We start from the raw sequence: 17,668 nt of genomic DNA on the forward strand, positions 1-17,668 counted from the left end.
CTATAGAGGGAGTGATCAGAAGGAAGAGCTTTGTGGTATATGGACCAGATCTCCCAACCTGCCCCCACTTGCCAGTGCCATGACATTGAGCAAGTTACTTCACCTCTTCTCTAAAATGGAGACAGTAATAGATCCACCTCTTAGGTGTGCCATGGGTGTTAAATGACATAAAGCTGGTCAGTTACCTAGCCTGGCACATGATTGTTCATAAATATTCGTCTCCTTTCCCTCATTCCTCCACTCCTCTGGGAAGGCAGGCTTCACGTCTGTATGTCCCACATAAATATCAAATTCTAGAAGGTGCACCTGTGACCTTGGCACATCTCAAAACATTTGTAAGCTTCTATTTCCTCATCTCTAAAATGGGAGCCCAGCATCCACCAAGATCCTTGGGAGAATTAGATAGTAGGAGCAGCCCAATGCCTGGTTCTGATACTTAATATACATTAGTTATTGAATTATCTGAGAACAATCCTCAGTATACTTAAAGAATGGATTATCAAACCAGTGTCTGTGGCATAGGAAAGGAGAGGTTAATCAAAGTACATCATACCAAATTAGCCTCATTTACCACTAGAGTTGAGATACTAAATTACCAGATCAAGAACATTCCATAGATGTTCCACGAAGACATAAGAGAATTTGCCAGATTTGTTGGCAAAATGAACCTAGACCGTCAACCTAGCCTCCTTAAAATCCTCCAGCAGGTAGGTTCTCTACCTGTCCATAGAGGCCATGGCCATTACTGTCTGGTTAGCCTTACCCATGCTGTTTCTTGGACAGGAAGAGCTAAGGACAGAGCTGACCACCAGTGATTTCCTCAGAACAAGATTTCTCAATGTTACCAGTCACATGGATGAAAATAGAAAGCCTTCCAGGGAAACTTGAAGCTTAAACCAAACTTGAGGGAATAGTGCATGTGACTTCCAGAGTCCAAAGGCAGTGTGCCCTGTTTCCCCCTGTACTGCCCGAGCAAGCTACTGACTGCTGATTTCTGTTTCCAAACTTCCCAATCCCACCTCTCAAAGCTGCTATGGACAGCATGGCAGAGCCTGCACTGACGTTGGCTTTGCAACTTGGGTTCATGCCCTCCACTGGCATCACTCAATTCCATTCAGTTATTCTTCTCATTTCTATTTAGTTTTAGATTTGCTGTTTCTGTTTATTGTTTCCACTTTCCACTCATGTCCTAGTAGGAGTCATTAGACTCCGATTCAAGTCCTAGTGCTGCTGCCAAGATGCCAATAACACAGATGCTAGAGATACAATGGCAAACAAGACCTGTGAGATCTCTACAGGAAAGACAGAGGGTAAACACATAATTACACAAATAGTTATTTAATTGCACTTTTACTAAGCACTGGGTTCTAAAAGAGCATATAACAGAGGAATTAGCTTTGATGTACTATTTGGCCTCCTAAAATCCCTCCCATGAATAGTGCACAAGTTGTTATACTCATTTTGAAGATAAAAGTGAAGCCAGAGAGGTCATATAATAGATACAACAGAGAACACAGACGTCATATAATAGATACGACACAGTGGAAGGAGGGAAAAGAGAGAGGTATGGAGACAGGGGAAATGGAAAAACAAGATATTTGTAAACTGTAAAGTGCTATATACATGAAAAGACAACAACAACTATCATTCCCCTGTGCTGGGATACCAAGCTTGAACTTCTATTGAATATGTAAAGAATCACTTACATGAGTTTCCATATTCCTTTCCTGTTTTCTAGCCTTCTGTGGAACAGGAAGAGATAAGGATATGGGAGATAGTGTCTCATAGAAGATACCAACCCTATATTCTGTTGCCTGCCAAATAAAAGTCTTTATATGTCAACTGCTAACATGAACGAATTATTCAATCTTTCCAACTGTTCTAGTTTGCAAGAATTGGACAATAACTGAGATTACTGTCAGCATTAAATAAAACCACACATATACAGCCTGACACATACTAGGTGCTTAGGAAATAGCAAGACATTCCCTTCCCTTTCTTTACTTCCCTTTTCCTCCATCTGGAGAGGTCTTCATTTCACAAGAAGATGAATCAGCATTCTAGGAACCTGGCAGGAGTTGCTGTGAGAGGTGCGCCCTGCCCAGTCAGTATGTGGCCCTGGTCTTGGCTTCAAGACCTAAAATTTAAAAAAGAAATATGACTGGCATGCCCCTCACTCCTAATTTCCCATTTGCTATTCATGCCTTACCAATTCCATGAAGGGCAGAGGACTTCTGAGGAAAAGGATACTGGGGAGAAGAGGGAAAGAGCAGTATGGGAAGATTTCATGTTTTTTCTTTGCAGCTCCAAGAGCTTATGACTAGTTTAATAAAAAAAAAAAAAAATCTTATTCTCCAAAAGTTGAACTAAGATGAATTTTCAGTCCAAGATTTTTTATATTTAAGGAGAACCACAAATGCATCACTGCAGTTCTCCTTAAACACAGAAGAGCTTTGGTCAGGAATCCAAAGTGGATCTTGGACTTTCATGTTCCAAAGTTTTAGAATTCCAAAGTCTGCAGAATTGCTACATCTCCCAGGACCTCCATACACAAAACTGATTGTAGAACTTAATCTGGAAGAAGTTTCGCCTCTCGTGAAGAGCTGGCATGCTTCTTCCTGGTGACAAGAAAGACGTTTCCCAACCCCTACTCTGTGCCCAGCTTTGTGCTAGATGCCAGATGGCTGGGAATAGGGTGAATATGACAGTGGCAACCTTGTCTGTGAAACTCACAGATGACCCTCTGAAGATCAAAGGTAGCAGGCTGGAATAGTAAGGGAGAAGTAAGCCCACTTTTTGGGAAGTAATGTTTATTATTAAGCAGCTACAATGTGTTGCATGTTTCATACTGTTGGGTCTTCCTTTTCATTGTGTATTTGGCCTTCCCAATGATACTTAGGAGTAGGAATTTCTAGACACATGACCAGGGACAGGTTACTTACACGTCTATTGCATATGAGGATTCTGGAACCCTAAGACCATAAGTGGCAGAGCTGGAATTCAAAGTGAGATCTGATTCCAGAGCCCATTCTTATCTGGCTGTCACATAGCCACCAAAGGGCAGGAGAAAGTGAGGTCGAAAACAAGTAAGTTGTTAGAGTGGGCAGAAGAACTCAAAAGTCAGAGCAAGAATGAAAAAATTCATTATTGGGGCAAACAGCACCTTATTTTTGTAAATTACAACCTAGTAAATTAATGGTCCCCGTGTCCTCAAGAAAAGGTTAGAATATGGGCAGGATCTTCCACTGAAATAGGCAGGGAAGCATGTAATTGGTTTTAGAAAGACTTCCATCCAAAATCATTAAATCAAGTTTTGGCACATGAAAAGGGTAAGCTTCAGTTATTGGAAAATTTACTTAGGTGACACAGCTCATTTCCTGATGAAGCCAGATTAATGGGACATTACCGAACCTAATTCCTCCAGAAGTAAATGACTCACCTCTCCTCCTGCTGGGCTGCCTGGAGCTTTCCATGTGCTTGGCCTCCTGCCCTTTCTGAAAACCCAAATACTGGGACGGGAAACTCAGCCAGTAGAGAGAAGTAAAAGAATCAATCCTGTTTGTTCTTTATCTCCTGGTTCTCCACCTAATTAGGTCTTAAACTAAGTGCCATCTGAATAGCCAAATTAAATCCCCCTCCCACCAAGTTGTAGTTATATAGTTATCTGGAGGAAGCCTAGGAAGGTTAAAATGATCAGATGGGCAGGGGCTTGGAAAGAACAAAATTGGAGAAGTATAAAGGAGTTCTAGGGGTGAAACTCTCAGCATGGGCATGGAGCATGAGGTTATTTGTGTCTGTGCAGATGTTCACAAAATAATGTTATCCACTACAAAGGAACACTTGATAATCAGATGATCAAGATATCCTATCCTGTGCCTAGGTTGTTTCTTTCCCTAGCCACCTTGATGCTTACTCAATGGGCTCATGAACAAGATGGTCATAACTACAGGGATGGACATTAGCAATGCTGGAGTTAGGTCAACTTTGGTGAGAAGCCTATGTTATTGAACCCACGCATGAGTGTCTGTCCAACCCATCAATAGCACAGACCAATGCTGAGCCTAGCATATTGCATCATTTCCAAGGAAGGTATTCCGCCTCTGGTTTGATCAGACCCCTTGAATCATATAGGGAGAATGATTTATCCTTGCTGGAAGAGGTATCAATATGTGTATGGATTTGACTTCCCTGACCACAGTGTTTCTATAACACCACCATCAGTAGACATAAGAATACCTTATTCTCCATCATGAAATCTTGTACAACGTTGCTTATGATGAAGGAGTTCATTTTATATGAAAGAAGTGGAACAATGACCTCATGACCATGAATCTTCCCATGAACTTTATCACTCAGAAGCAGACAGTCTAATAGAAGGGTAGAATAAACTACTGAAGAGTCAGTTACGGTGCTTTCTAGAAAACAATACTTGCAAGGTTGGGGTGCTATGCTACAAGATGCAATATACGTTCTGAACTACTAGTTCATATTTGATATCATTTTTCTATAGCCAGAATTCTTGGGTGTGAGAACCAAGAAGCAAAAGGAGCTACCTGCACGATTAACTCTAATAACTCTATCACAAAAATTATACTCCCATTCCTGTACATTTGAGCTCTGCTGGCCTAGAGGTCTTAGTTTTCAAGGAAAAAATGTTTCCTCCAGGAAACACAACAATTGTTCATTAAACTAGGAGTCAAGATTGCCAACTGCTCATTGGTGTACCTCATAGCACTGAACCAACATGACTAATGATCAAAGTTAATGGAAGATTATAGAAACCCAATACATTCAAATCTACTGAGGGTTTAAACCCTCTAGGGATGAAGGTTAGGGTCTCACACTCAGATAAAAAACCATGACCAACTGAGGTACTAAATGAGAGCAAAGGGAATGTAAATTTAGCGGTGGAATGGTGGTCATAATATAACTGTGCCCTTGCACTCAGTTGCAGAAATGAAGAAGGTTACAACCATCAACCAGTCATTTTCAGTATTCTCAGTTCCTCCCTATCTTCGAATAAAGTCCAAGTGCATTCACGTTGCCAGCAAAAACTAGATGCAAGATACACTGGAAAAGAGATTGTTCTGTCTTTTCAGCTTCTCTAGTAGTAGATAGCTTTAGCTTCTATTAAGATTAATAAAATAAAGAAGGAATGAGAGAATTAAGACTCTGGGCAGCCAAGAAAAGTGACAAATGTCTCCTAAAAGGACATATATGTCGAACACCTACCAGGAATAAGGCAACATTTGAATTGGCATTTGGAGATTAGGTAAGGAGTGAGGCAAGTGGCTATGAGGGAAATAGCCATTGTATCAATAACAGCCTATGCAATGATTCAGAGCTGTTTTGAGAGAGCCAATAATGCCATAAAAGTGGGATGCAGAGTGGGAAAGGTGGGAAAGAATATCATGCCTACAGTGGAAAAGTTGGCCAACATTACCTATCCTGATGGGCAGTAGGACTGTGAATCAAACCTGAGTCACTCTGCGGTCATGCCCAGTTCCACCACCACAGGTCTCCTCTCCTTGGAGAGTTAAACACTCAACCAGGCCAGGCACGGTGGCTCACACCTATAATCCCAGCACTTTGGGAGGCTGAGGCAGGTGGATCACTTGAGGTTAGGAGTTCGAGAGCAGCCTGACTAACATGGTGAAACCCCGTCTCTACTACAACTGCAAAAATTAGCCGGGCATGGTGGCGCATGCCTGTAATCCCAGCTACTCCAGAGGCTGAGGCAGGAGAATCACTTGAACCCAGTAGGCAGAGGTTGCAGTGAGCTGAGATCATGCCATTGCACTCTAGCCTGGACAACAAGTGTGAAACTCAGTCGCAAAAAAATAAATTAAATAAATAAATAAACACTCAACCAGAGGGCATAGAACTGAATATTCTGGGCCTAGATCATCGTAAAGCTGAAAAAGTAGTAGTGATCAATCCAGAGTTGAATGCTAAGACTTTTCTCTAAGATGCAAGTGCAGGGCCCAAGGAAATCCTGGAGTGCTCACCAGAAAGAAACTCTTGGTTCCACAGCAGCAGGTTTTGCAAAATATTTAGTCCCACTTTTTGGATACAAGCAAACCTTTGCCATATCCCTATTCTAAGTCCAAAACCAAAACTTTAATTTCCTTTGTGGGAATAAGAAATAGTTTATGTGAGAATAAAATATGCTACCGACAAAAGAGAAGGGCAAGAAAAAGTAGCCTAATTTGGTAACTGCCAAAAAAAACCCGAAACAAAACAAAGAATTGGGGAGTAAGGTCTACAGCTGCCTCCCCAGGAAGTCCTATTACTGAGGACAATGGCAGAATTGTTCTCCCCATCAGGAAGAAACCTTGCAGTCCCCAACCTGGGAGCCACTCACTGTCTTTTGCTGTTTCTTTTCTTGAAATACAATTTATTGGAAATTCTGCCAGATCTCCAGGGAGAAAACAAAGGACTGGCAGTAAAATGAAACACCTAATTAACGGAGAGAACTGTTCCACTGTGGCCAGAGGACTTGATGCAAGACTCCTGGCTCCTTGAAGAAAGGAGTGAGGAGAGAGAGACCCACAGAGCACTGAGCACCTGTAACTATTGTACTTCTTAAAATTAGTGTGAAACTTAATTGAGTTCATTCATCAAGGTGCTTAGAAAAGTACATATTGTATTATGTAAGCATTAGCCATTATTACACACATTTTCCTTGCAACAGCTCTGGGTTAGGAATCAATACACCCAACTCACATGTAGTTAAGTTGAGGAGCAGCAGAGTTAAGCACTTGCCTAAGTTTTCACAGCTATAATATGATGGAGCCAGGACTAAAATTCATAGCTCTACAATTTTAAATCTGACATATTTTCAGAATATTATACTGCCCCCTTCCCCTGTGACAAAAGGGCTTTCTCATCGTTTTGTTCATCTACAGCCTCAGAAGTTTCACCATTGACTTTGGTCTACTTAGGGTCCCTTACCTCTGTGTTAGTGAACAAATATAGGCCAGACAGCAGGGACCATGGGGAGAAAGCCGAGAATAAGCAAGCCTCTGCAGACGGTACCTGGACTGTTATAATCATGAGAGAGGAGAGTACAAGAGGATCAGGCATGGGAAAATAGAGACAGAAAAGAGTGAGTGAGAAAGGAAACTGTTCCATTTGCATCTATTTATCTGTGTGTTTACACATTTGTATCCAGCCTTGATTTTAAGGGATTATGCAGCAGGATAACATTGAGTCACACTTGGGGTAGCAGGTTTCCAATGAGTCTCCTTGAAGTGTCATCCCAGTGATTTTTTCAACTTTGATTTATCATTTTTTTTAGAACAATATAAGACCTTGGCAATAAGCCTGCTTCTTCCTCCACCACCTGCCTTCTGCAGAAACTATAAAGTAAAGCAGCTAGTAAAATGCTTCATACATAGTAGGTGTTCAAAATTGTGATATGGCTGCAGAACCAGCAGGTCACCCCAGACAGTTCCCAGTGGATTTGCTAAACTTCCAAAAGTAGCCCCTCCTCTTGGGTTTGAGAAGAATGCATTTGTGCAACCCCTTTCCTTCCTTCTTCTCTCTACCCCCTAGGAAGTCTTCTCCCCAGCCAAGATAGCAGGGACTGGTGGGTTTATTGCATTTGCTTGTGTGTTTGTGTGTATATGAGAGCCTTCCCGCAGTGAGGCCAACATATGCAGTCCCACCCTTCACCTCCCAGTCCTCAATTGAAACAAGCTGGTTGCAATTGTGAGCGAGCCCAGCTCACACCAGTTGGGCCCTGCTCACAACTTCAGAAAACGCTGTTTCATGTTCAGATGCAAATAACCATTTCCTCTCTAGAGCATGCCCTGGACTGTGTTCCAATCTGAACAGGGAGGAGAGGGGAGCAGGGGCTCTGGAAAAACATTTGGCCCGGGCTGTCAGGATGAATTATGAGGCCCTGAAGCTTTCCCTGAATTCAGAGAATGGTCAGCGCTCTAAGAGAGGTGCAGAGAGCAGAAGAGTGATGTTCCCAGAGTCTCCAAGCCACTGTACCTATACCCCATCCCCACTGCCAACCGGCCAGACCAGCACTCGTGGCCTGATCCTAGAGGGCTGCCATAGCCTCTGAACTGGTCTTCCCACCTCTAGCAGTGTCCTCTCCAATACATCCCAAATGTCTGCTATCAGAGGGATTCAATCATTCACTCATTCATTCAAAAATTAGTTATTAGATACCTACTTTGTGCCAGATACTGTTGTAGGAACAGGGGATCTGATAGGACCCACACAGAGGGGAAAAACTCTGTCCTTGGGAGGTTTATATCCTAATGAGCTTTCTCAAGCACAGTTCTCATCATGTCACACCATTGCTCTTACTCAGAAGTCCTCAGTGGCTCCCTGTGGCAAACTGAATAAAAACTACTTCTTAATGCAGACTACGCCCTCCAGGTTCCGACCTGAATCTGCCCATCCAGTCTTAAGATTTCATTGTTCACAGTTTATGATCTAGTCAGAAATCTGTTAAAAACCTACCTACCCTGTGAGATCCAGCTCCAATGCCATCGTCATGGAACCATCCATAGTTCCTCCTTTTCTCATATTCTCACAGCACTATCCCAGAAATTCAGTGAGGAGGAATGGCAGAGATTATCCAAAACTCCAAATTTACATTTCATCAGTCCCATTCTCCCCAGGCCCATTCTGTGTTAGGACTACTTAATTCATACTGTGGTAAACGTGACTTGGGTTCCTTGATGGGAGGGTTTAACTAAAATGTATTAAGGGTCTAACATGTGCCACACTCTGTTTCACACTTTTATTAATTTTATTTCTTCCCATTCTCTCTTTTCTCCTATTTACACGTAAGGAAACCAAACTCAGAGAGATGAGGTAATTTACCCAAAGTCACACAGCTAGGAGGTAACGGACTACCAATTCAAAGGTGGGTTGAATGGGCTCCGCTTTGCTCAGTGCCCACCATCATTCCTCCCCACCTGCAGCACACAAATCCTCTAGTATGCAGTGTTGTCCTTGGGGAGCGCCTGTGCAAAGGTACAAGATAAACACTGGGCATCTACCTGGAGCATCCTTTTCACATACTGGTAAGCCATTTAAATAGTATTTGATGTCAAGAATATCTGCACGAAAATAAACCCAGCTGTTGCATATTATGGAATGGGATTTTAAGATTGCATGAATTTTAGGGATCAAATGCAAGCCTTCCAATCCACTTTGCACCAGAGGAGGGCTGCTTTAGGCTGTGCTCCAGGCCTCTCAGCTGGTACCCATTCAGTCCCCTGAGCCATGAGGGCTACTTGGATAGAAAAGATAGTTTTCTATCCAATAGTTTTCACTGTTGCAATTTCTTACTGAGCTGTGTATGCTCTTCCCCTCCTAAGAGCTGGGCCTTGCGTGTGGCTGATGCCTTTGACTCATGATGCCTTAATGATGAATTGATTCCTCTTCTTTCGTAGCATTTTCATCTGCCAGGGCCTTAGTTGCCCTACCCTAAAGAAAGCGAGAATGTCAGTCATTGTCCCAAGTGATTGGAGAGGTTTACATTGTAGGAGCTGTGATGAGGAGAGGACTCCATGTCCTTCAAATGACTCCATTTTATATAATTTAGAATTGACTCTAGCTGGTATTGACTAAAAGCAAGGCTGGGTTTCCTGAATACAAATACGCACTGGAGAACATGTGTTTTTGTTTTTGTTTTAATTATCTGGCAGGAACAACTCCAATATAATATATAGCACATGAGCCACCACACCCCTCATCTCCGTAACTCCCATGTCCTTGGCAAACTTGGCTAATTAGTCACAAACCTGTTTCTCCTAGATCTGACTTAACTTCAGGATCCTTCTCAACACAGCAGTTGGGCAGCTGTTACCAATGGGTCAGAGTTGGCACAAGAAACAAGTCTGTTTGCCTTCCTTGATCTAGAGCACAGTCCTTGAATGAAGGGGATGATTTCCATTCTTCCCAGAAGCATGCAATCTCCTTTACAAAACCCTTCTGTGACTTCACATTCCCTGCAGGATAAAATCCACATTTCTTTCCTGATATTTAGGGCCCTTGCGCTCTGTCCCAGCCAGACTCCCAGGCTTTGCCTGTGGCACATCCACTCAGTGAGCCTCCACTGCAGCCACTGAATGTGCTCCCACCTGGCCACCTGCACTTCCACACCTTTGCATATCTGCTCCCTTGGCCTGGAGCAAATTCCTCCCTCCTTGTTTGGATCAGAGGCTCTGAAACTTAAGGGTACGTGGAAAAACTGGTTAAATATAGATTGCTGGTTCCCCATACCCAGAGTTTCTGATTCACTAGGTCTGGGGTGGGTCCCAAGAATTTACATTTCTCGAAGTTTCCCAGGTGATGCTGGTGCTAATGGTCTAGGGACCACCCTTTGGAAACTATGGCTTTAGGTAACTCTGGCCTGCCTTTCAAAGTCAACTCAGGCTTCTCTTCCTCTGGGAAGCCCACCCTGACTGGCCCCGTTTTATACTGTGTTAAGTACCTCTTGTAAGCCCCCACATTCCCCTGTTATTTCTTCTGTGCTAGTATGTAAAGGATTGTGTAGAAATTGCCTTTCAATCTATCTATATCTCCTCTCAATTTAAGCTCGTTGAGGACTCTAACTCAACCATGTCTCGTTCATCTGCATATCCTTGATACCTCACAAGTGCCCCATACATAGTAGAGGCTCACTAAATTTCGTTAAATGAATACAAACCCCAGTGTAAGCACAGAGCAGATGGAACCAAATGTTAAGGAAATGCATGATATAAGAAAGAGGAATATTATCACTGTGTGCCAATCCTTCCTTACCTGAAATACTGCCTCTGTCTCCTCCCTGGTCTCCAGGTCTCCAGTCTGAACACCTCCCTTCCATCTTCCACACTGACTCTGCCACAACGTTGCTTAAAACTCTTCCACAATCCCATACAGCCATCAGAAAAAAAAAAAAAAAAAAAGGCCAAATTTCTCATCCTAGTATTCAAAGCCCTCAGGTCTGGGCCCCAACATAATTTTCCAACCTTCTCCCCTTACACGTTATGTTCTCAATAATCCCAGACTGCTTTATGCTCCTGTGCTATTGCCTTCACAAAGAAACTTCTTCATGCTTTTCTACCTGGAAAGCTTGTATTGTGCTTCAAGGCCCATATCAAATATCACCGTCTCCATGAAGTCTTCCCTGATTATCATAGGCCTAATAACTTACTCCCGTAGTACAGTATACTTCTCTTTGTTGTAACACTTAGACAAGTAAACAATCCTCTCTCCTACCCAGGAAGCTGTCACTACTAGACTATGTGTTCCTGAAAGACTGTCAGTTACCTCTATTTCTCTGGCTCTTACCAGATACCCTGATCTATGGTAGGTACTCAATGTCTGTTTTATCCATCTGACTTCTACCCTGAGGAATATAAAAGCAAACTTGGGTTTTATGAGCTCCAACCTCCATCAAGATTCCTTTATAATGTCTACCTCAAAAAGACCATTTCACTTATATTAAAACCAGGGCAAATCTCTTTACAACCTGAAAAAAATCTGGCCCCTGCTTGTCTAATCCACAAGCCCAGTGAGATCCCTAGCTTCTTCTCAGTGGGTACAAAATGTCTTTACATCACCAAATCATTATCTGAGGAAAATATTATGAAATCTGCCTAACAAATGGCATGGCCTCACTGTCCTTCCCACAGATTTGGGTGAAGAACAGAAGCGCAAGAGGCCTTTGCGTGCCCTCACTTTGTGCAAAAAGGCATAAATATGATGTAAAGAGAGTCAGAGACAGAGGGGGATAGACACAGCAACACAGAGACCAGGAAAGAGACAGAAGAGAAACAAAGAGAAAAGCAAAAGCTAGATGAAAACATGAGAGAGCTTAAAAAGAAACAAGAAAGAGCAAATACAGTGAGGGATAAGAGACGACACAGCTAGAGAAAGAAATGAAGAGATACAGAAAAGAAAGATGGAGAAGAGAGAAGAGGCACATAGATGAAAAAAAAGAAAAAATACATACAAGTATACATATATAAGTAGATAAGAGACACAGTGAGAAACAGGGAAACAAAGACAGAGAAATGGACGAAAGAGAGAGAGACAAAGGCAGCCCACATCGCTGAGCTGCTACACTGTGGTAGCTGGCTCACTGTAGGTAGGTACTGATGTGTTTTTGAAATAATGTGAAGATAGAAAGAGATACACAGATGGACAGATAAGGAGCAGGAGAGAGCTCAACTCAGTGCCTGCTGTTTTTTCACCACATACTCTACATGTAACGGAAAAATGGTAAGTCAGCCAAGAGCATGCACAAGCGTGAGATCTCCAATTTCAGCAATGGCCTTCACAACCTTAAGGGCTCATCAGGAACAGAATGTCTTCCAGCCCAGCAAGGGCCGGGCCAACTCTGGGAAGAGGCCGATCATAAAAATCTTTTCTAAGATCAACATGGTAATAAGCTGTTTATTTCATCTTTGATTGGCTCCATGGGGCAGGGAAAAGCACACTGCTCAGGGAGTCTGGGTGCCTGGTTTCCCATGTGAGCCTTGTAGCTCACTTGTTCATGCATCAACTTGGCCAGCTCACTGTCCTCCAGGCCCCAAAGTTCCCAATTATGAAAGGAAGGCTGGGTGATGGAGTGATAGTTGAGCCAAATCACTTCTTTCAGCTTTTTGCTAAGTAAAATAATTTTTTTCCTAACAAAATCATGGGCAGACATCTAATATATAAAACCAATTGAAATTAAAAATGGAATTTCTCTGATTCAAAGTTAGTTAGATGGCAGTTCATTCAGACTCCAGGAAAAACTTCCCTTCCTCTTTTCCTAGATCCCCTTGAATCAAATGGTAACTGGCTTCAAGTGCTATGAAAGTTCATGCAGCCAATATCAGACACAACCCTGCTTCTGAGAGTAGAGAAAACTTAAGAGCAGAAGTTGCCCAGGTGGATGAAAAGACAGACAGCATAAATGCAACAGATTGTTGCACAGCAAAGTATTGCTTCCAGTGGTGCTGAAAGTCCACTTTCTTACTTCTTTTTTAATATTCCAATTCATAATTCCAAAGGCATTTACAAACGAACACCATGTGCACAGTCGCAAGAAACGCTTTGTGATATTAACAATTCAATGGCTTAGAAATTTCTATATATGTCAAATTATTTTAACTGAACCTAAACATTTTAGATGAAATGTGAGTGAAGCGTGATGACTTTATAAAAGGGTGTCCACATGGGTGTTGAATATTAGAATTGCAATAGTTTTATTTTTATAAAACTATTTAAATATTCTTAATTAAAATTTCAAAAAATTACATAAAATTTCAGCTTTAAATATTCTAAAAAATTTCTATATTAATTTAATTTGTATTTTGCTTTTTGATTTGCATATTTTAGAAAAATATTCCTTCTGAAAGACATTGATTTTTATTTTTATATTTATTGATGAAATATCCAAATTATATATGCTTTGAATAAAATTCATTTGATTTTTAATCCTTTAAAATAAATCATTGACAGTGAGCATAAATTGAGATCATGATAGAAATAGAAAATATAGAGTGAAATATAAAGAAAAGAAAAAAGACTAAAAAGAACAATGAAATAGAAACACTTAAAGAGGTAGTCTTCTGAAATAAAAATGTATATATTGGAAACTGAACATAGGCAGACTTCACTTGCATGGAATACAAAAAGAAACAAAAAAAGAAACTCTTGCAATTCCTAGAACTAAAATTAAAGTTAAAAGGCTGAGCACAGTGGCTCACATCTGTAACACCAGCACTTTGGGAAGCTGAGGCAGGAGGATCTCTTGAGCTTAGGATTTCAAGACCAGCCTGGGCATTTCTGTCTCTACAAAAAATAAAATAAAATAAAATAAAAAATAATAATAAAAATGAAATAAAATTAAGACTTAAAAAATAGCAAAGCTTCCTACAGTATCCAAAAACACAAGAGATACTGGGTATTGGCATGGGGCTTTAAAGATAATGTTATGTGTCCAATATTTAGCCAAGCATAATGAATGATACTTTACATGGTACTAAAAGCATAATATTTACAGAACACAAAGGAAAATGTTTAGGTTTACTTAAAATGATTTTGACATTTGATGCTATAAGAGCAGAAATTGCAAATTTGACTTTTTTAAATTACGCTTTAAATTCTAGGATACATGTGCACAACGTGCAACTTTGTTACATATGTCTACATGTGCCATGTTGGTGTGCTGCACCCATTAACTTGTCATTTACATTAGGTATATCTCCAAATGCTACCCCTCGCCTCTCCCCCCACCCCATGACAGGCCCCAGTGTGTGATGTTCCCTACTCTTTGTCCAAGTGTAATCATTTTTCAGTTCCCCCTATGAGTGAGAACATGTGGTGTTTGGTTTTCTGTCCTTGCCATAGTTTGCTCAGAATGATGGTTTCCAGCTTCATCCATGTCTCTACAAAGGACATGAACTCATCCTTTTTTATAGCTGCATAGTATTCCATGGTGTATATGTGCCACATTTTCTTAATCTAGTCTATCATTGATGGACATTTGGGTTGGTTCCAAGTCTTTGCTATTGTGAATAGTGCCGCAATAAACATATGTGTGCATGTGTCTTTATAGCAGCTTGATTTATAATCCTTTGGGTATATACCCAGTAATGAGATGGCTGGGGCAAATGGTGTTTCTAGTTCTAGATCCTTGAGGAATCGCCACACTGTCTTCCACAATGGCTGAACTAGTTTACAGTCCCACCAACAGTGTAAAAGTATTCCTATTTCTCCACATCCTCTCCAGCACCTGTTGTTTCCTGACTTTTTAATGATGGCCATTCTAACTGGTGTGAGATGGTATCTCACTGTGGTTTTGATTTGCATTTCTCTGATGGCCAGTGATGATGAGCATTTTTTCATGTGTCTGTTGGCTGCATAAATGTCTTCTTTTGAGAAGTGTCTGTTCATATCCTTTGCCCACTTTTTGATGGGGTTGTTTGATTTTTTTCTTGTAAATTTTTTTAAGTTTTTTGTAGATTCTGGGTATTAGTCCTTTGTCAGATGGGTAGATTGTAAACATTTTCTCTGATTCCGTAGGTTGCCTGTTCACTCTGATGGTAGTTTCCTTTGCTGTGCAGAAGCTCTTTAGTTTAATTAGATCCCATTTGTCAATTTTGGCTTCTGTTGCCATTGCTTTTGGTGTTTTAGACATGAAGTCCTTGCCCATGCCTATGTCCTCAATGGTATTGCCTAGGTTTTCTTCTAGGGTTTTTATGGTTTTAGGTCTAACATTTAAGTCTTTAATCCATCTTGAATTAATTTTTGTATAAGGTGTAAGGAAGGGATCCAGTTTCAGCTTTCTACATATGGCTAGCCAGTTTTCCCAGCACCATTTATTAAATAGGGAATCCTTTCCCCATTTCTTGTTTTTGTCAGGTTTGTCAAAGATCAGATGGTTGTAGATGTGTGGTATTATTTCTGAGGGCTCTGTTCTGTTCCATTGGTCTATATCTCTGTTTTGGTACCAGTACCATGCTGTTTTGGTTACTGTAGCCTTGTAGTATAGTTTGAAGTCAGGTAGTGTGATGCCTCCAGCTTTGTTCTTTTGGCTTAGGATTGTCTTGGCAATGTGGGCTCTTTTTTGATTCCATATGAACTTTAAAATCGTTTTTTCCAATTCTGTGAAGAAAGTCATTGGTAGCTTGATGGGGATGGCATTGAATCTATAAATTACCTTGGGCAGTATGGCCATTTTCGCGATATTTATTCTTCCTATCCATGAGCATGGAATGGTCTTCCGTTTGTTTGTATCCTCTTTTATTTCATTGAGCAGTGGTTTGTAGTTCTCCTTGAAGAGGTCCTTCACATCCCTTGTAAGTTGCATTCCTAGGTATTTTATTCTCTTTGAAGCAATTGTGAATAGGAGTTCACTCATGATTTGGCTTTCTGTTTGTCTGTTATTGGTGTATAAGAATGCTTGTGATTTTTGCACATTGATTTTGTACCCTGAGACTTTGCTGAAGTTGCTTATCAGCTTCAGGAGATTTTGGGCTGAGACAATGGGGTTTCTAAATGTACAATCATGTCATCTGCAAACAGGGACAATTTGACTTCCTCTTTTCCTAATTGAATACCCTTTATTTCCTTCTCCTACGTGATTGCCCTGGCCAGAACTTCCAACACTATGTTGAATAGGAGTGGTGAGAGAGGGCATCACTGTCTTGTGCCAGTTTTCAAAGGGAATGCTTCCAGTTTTTGCCCATTCAGTATGATATTGGCTGTGGGTTTGTCATAAATAGCTCTTATTACATTGAGATAAGTCCCATCAATACCTAGTTTATTGAGAGTTTTTAGCATGAAGAGTTGTTGAATTTTGTCGAAGGCCTTTTCTGCATCTATTGAGATGATCACGTGGTTTTTTTCTTTGGTTCTGTTTATATGCTGGATTACGTTTATTGATTTGCGTATGTTGAACCAGCCTTGCATCCCAGGGATGAAGCCAACTTGATCGTGGTGGATAAGCTTTTTGATGTGCTGCTGGATTCGGTTCACCAGTATTTTATTGAGGATTTTTGCATCGATGTTCATCAGGGATATTGGTCTAAAATTCTCTTTTTTTGTTGTGTCTCTGCCAGGCTTTGGTATCAGGACGATGCTGGCCTCATAAAATGAGTTAGGGAGGATTCCCTCTTTTTCTATTGATTGGAATAGTTTCAGAAGGAATGGTATCAGCTCCTCTTCGTACCTCTGGTAGAATTCTGCTGTGATTCCGGCTGGTCCTGGACTTTTTTTGGTTGGTAGGCTATTAATTATTGCCTCAATTTCAGAGCCTGTTATTGGTCTATTCAGGGATTCAACTTCTTCCTGGTTTCGTCTTGGGAGGGTGTATGTGTCCAGGAATTTATCCATTTCTTCTAGATTTTCTAGTTTATTTGGGTAGAGGTGTTTATAGTATTCTCTGATGGTAGTTTGTATTTCTGTGGGATCAGTGATAATATCCCCTTTATCATTTTTTATTGCATCTATTTGATTCTTCTCTCTTTTCTTGCAAATTTGACTTTTAAAGTAATAAGATAAATAATTATTCTCTAGGATGAAGATTTCAAAATGAGAGTTTTAATTGTGACTAAAGAGAGAAAAAAATAAATTTTTAAAAACAACATTAAATAATATTAATATTATAATATTCAATAATTGTTGCTCAGATCAACTAGTTTGTAACAAGTATAAAAGTCATGTTAGACGGGGTGTGGTGGCTCACGTTTATAATCCCAGCACTTTGGGAGGCTGAGGTGGGCAGATCCCTTAAGGTCAAGAGTTCCAAGACCAGCCTGACCAACAAGGTGAAACCCCATTTCTACTAAAAATACAAAAATTAGCCTGGTGTGGTGGCAGGTGCCTATAACCCCAGCTACTCAGGAAGCTGAGGCAGGAGAATCGCTTGAACCTGGGAGCAGAGGTAGCAATGAGCAGAGATCATGCCACTGTACTCCAGCCTGGGCAACAGAGAGAGACTGTCTCAAAAAAAAAAAAAAAAAAAAAAAAAAAGTCATGCTTAACAACCAGAAAACACATGAAATTAATGTGTCTTATATTCATATCATGGCTCATAAAAATACAGACTGTGACTTCATTGAAGAACTGAAAAAATCAACTTTGGTTTTAGTCATTGATTTGTTGAGGGTAAGCCTATGAAAAAGATGCTAACCTTGTGGGTAAAGGAAAGGATATA

The 17,668-nt window shown here is 40.8% G+C and overlaps 1 pseudogene; it reads left to right on the top strand.

Moving 5' to 3' along the window:
* LOC129458268 (uncharacterized) overlaps nt 1–17,668 on the top strand; it is a 176,792-nt pseudogene that overhangs the window by 126,143 nt on the left and 32,981 nt on the right.

This window comes from Symphalangus syndactylus, chromosome 19, assembly GCF_028878055.3.
Source record: "Symphalangus syndactylus isolate Jambi chromosome 19, NHGRI_mSymSyn1-v2.1_pri, whole genome shotgun sequence".
Classification (NCBI taxonomy): domain Eukaryota; kingdom Metazoa; phylum Chordata; class Mammalia; order Primates; family Hylobatidae; genus Symphalangus; species Symphalangus syndactylus.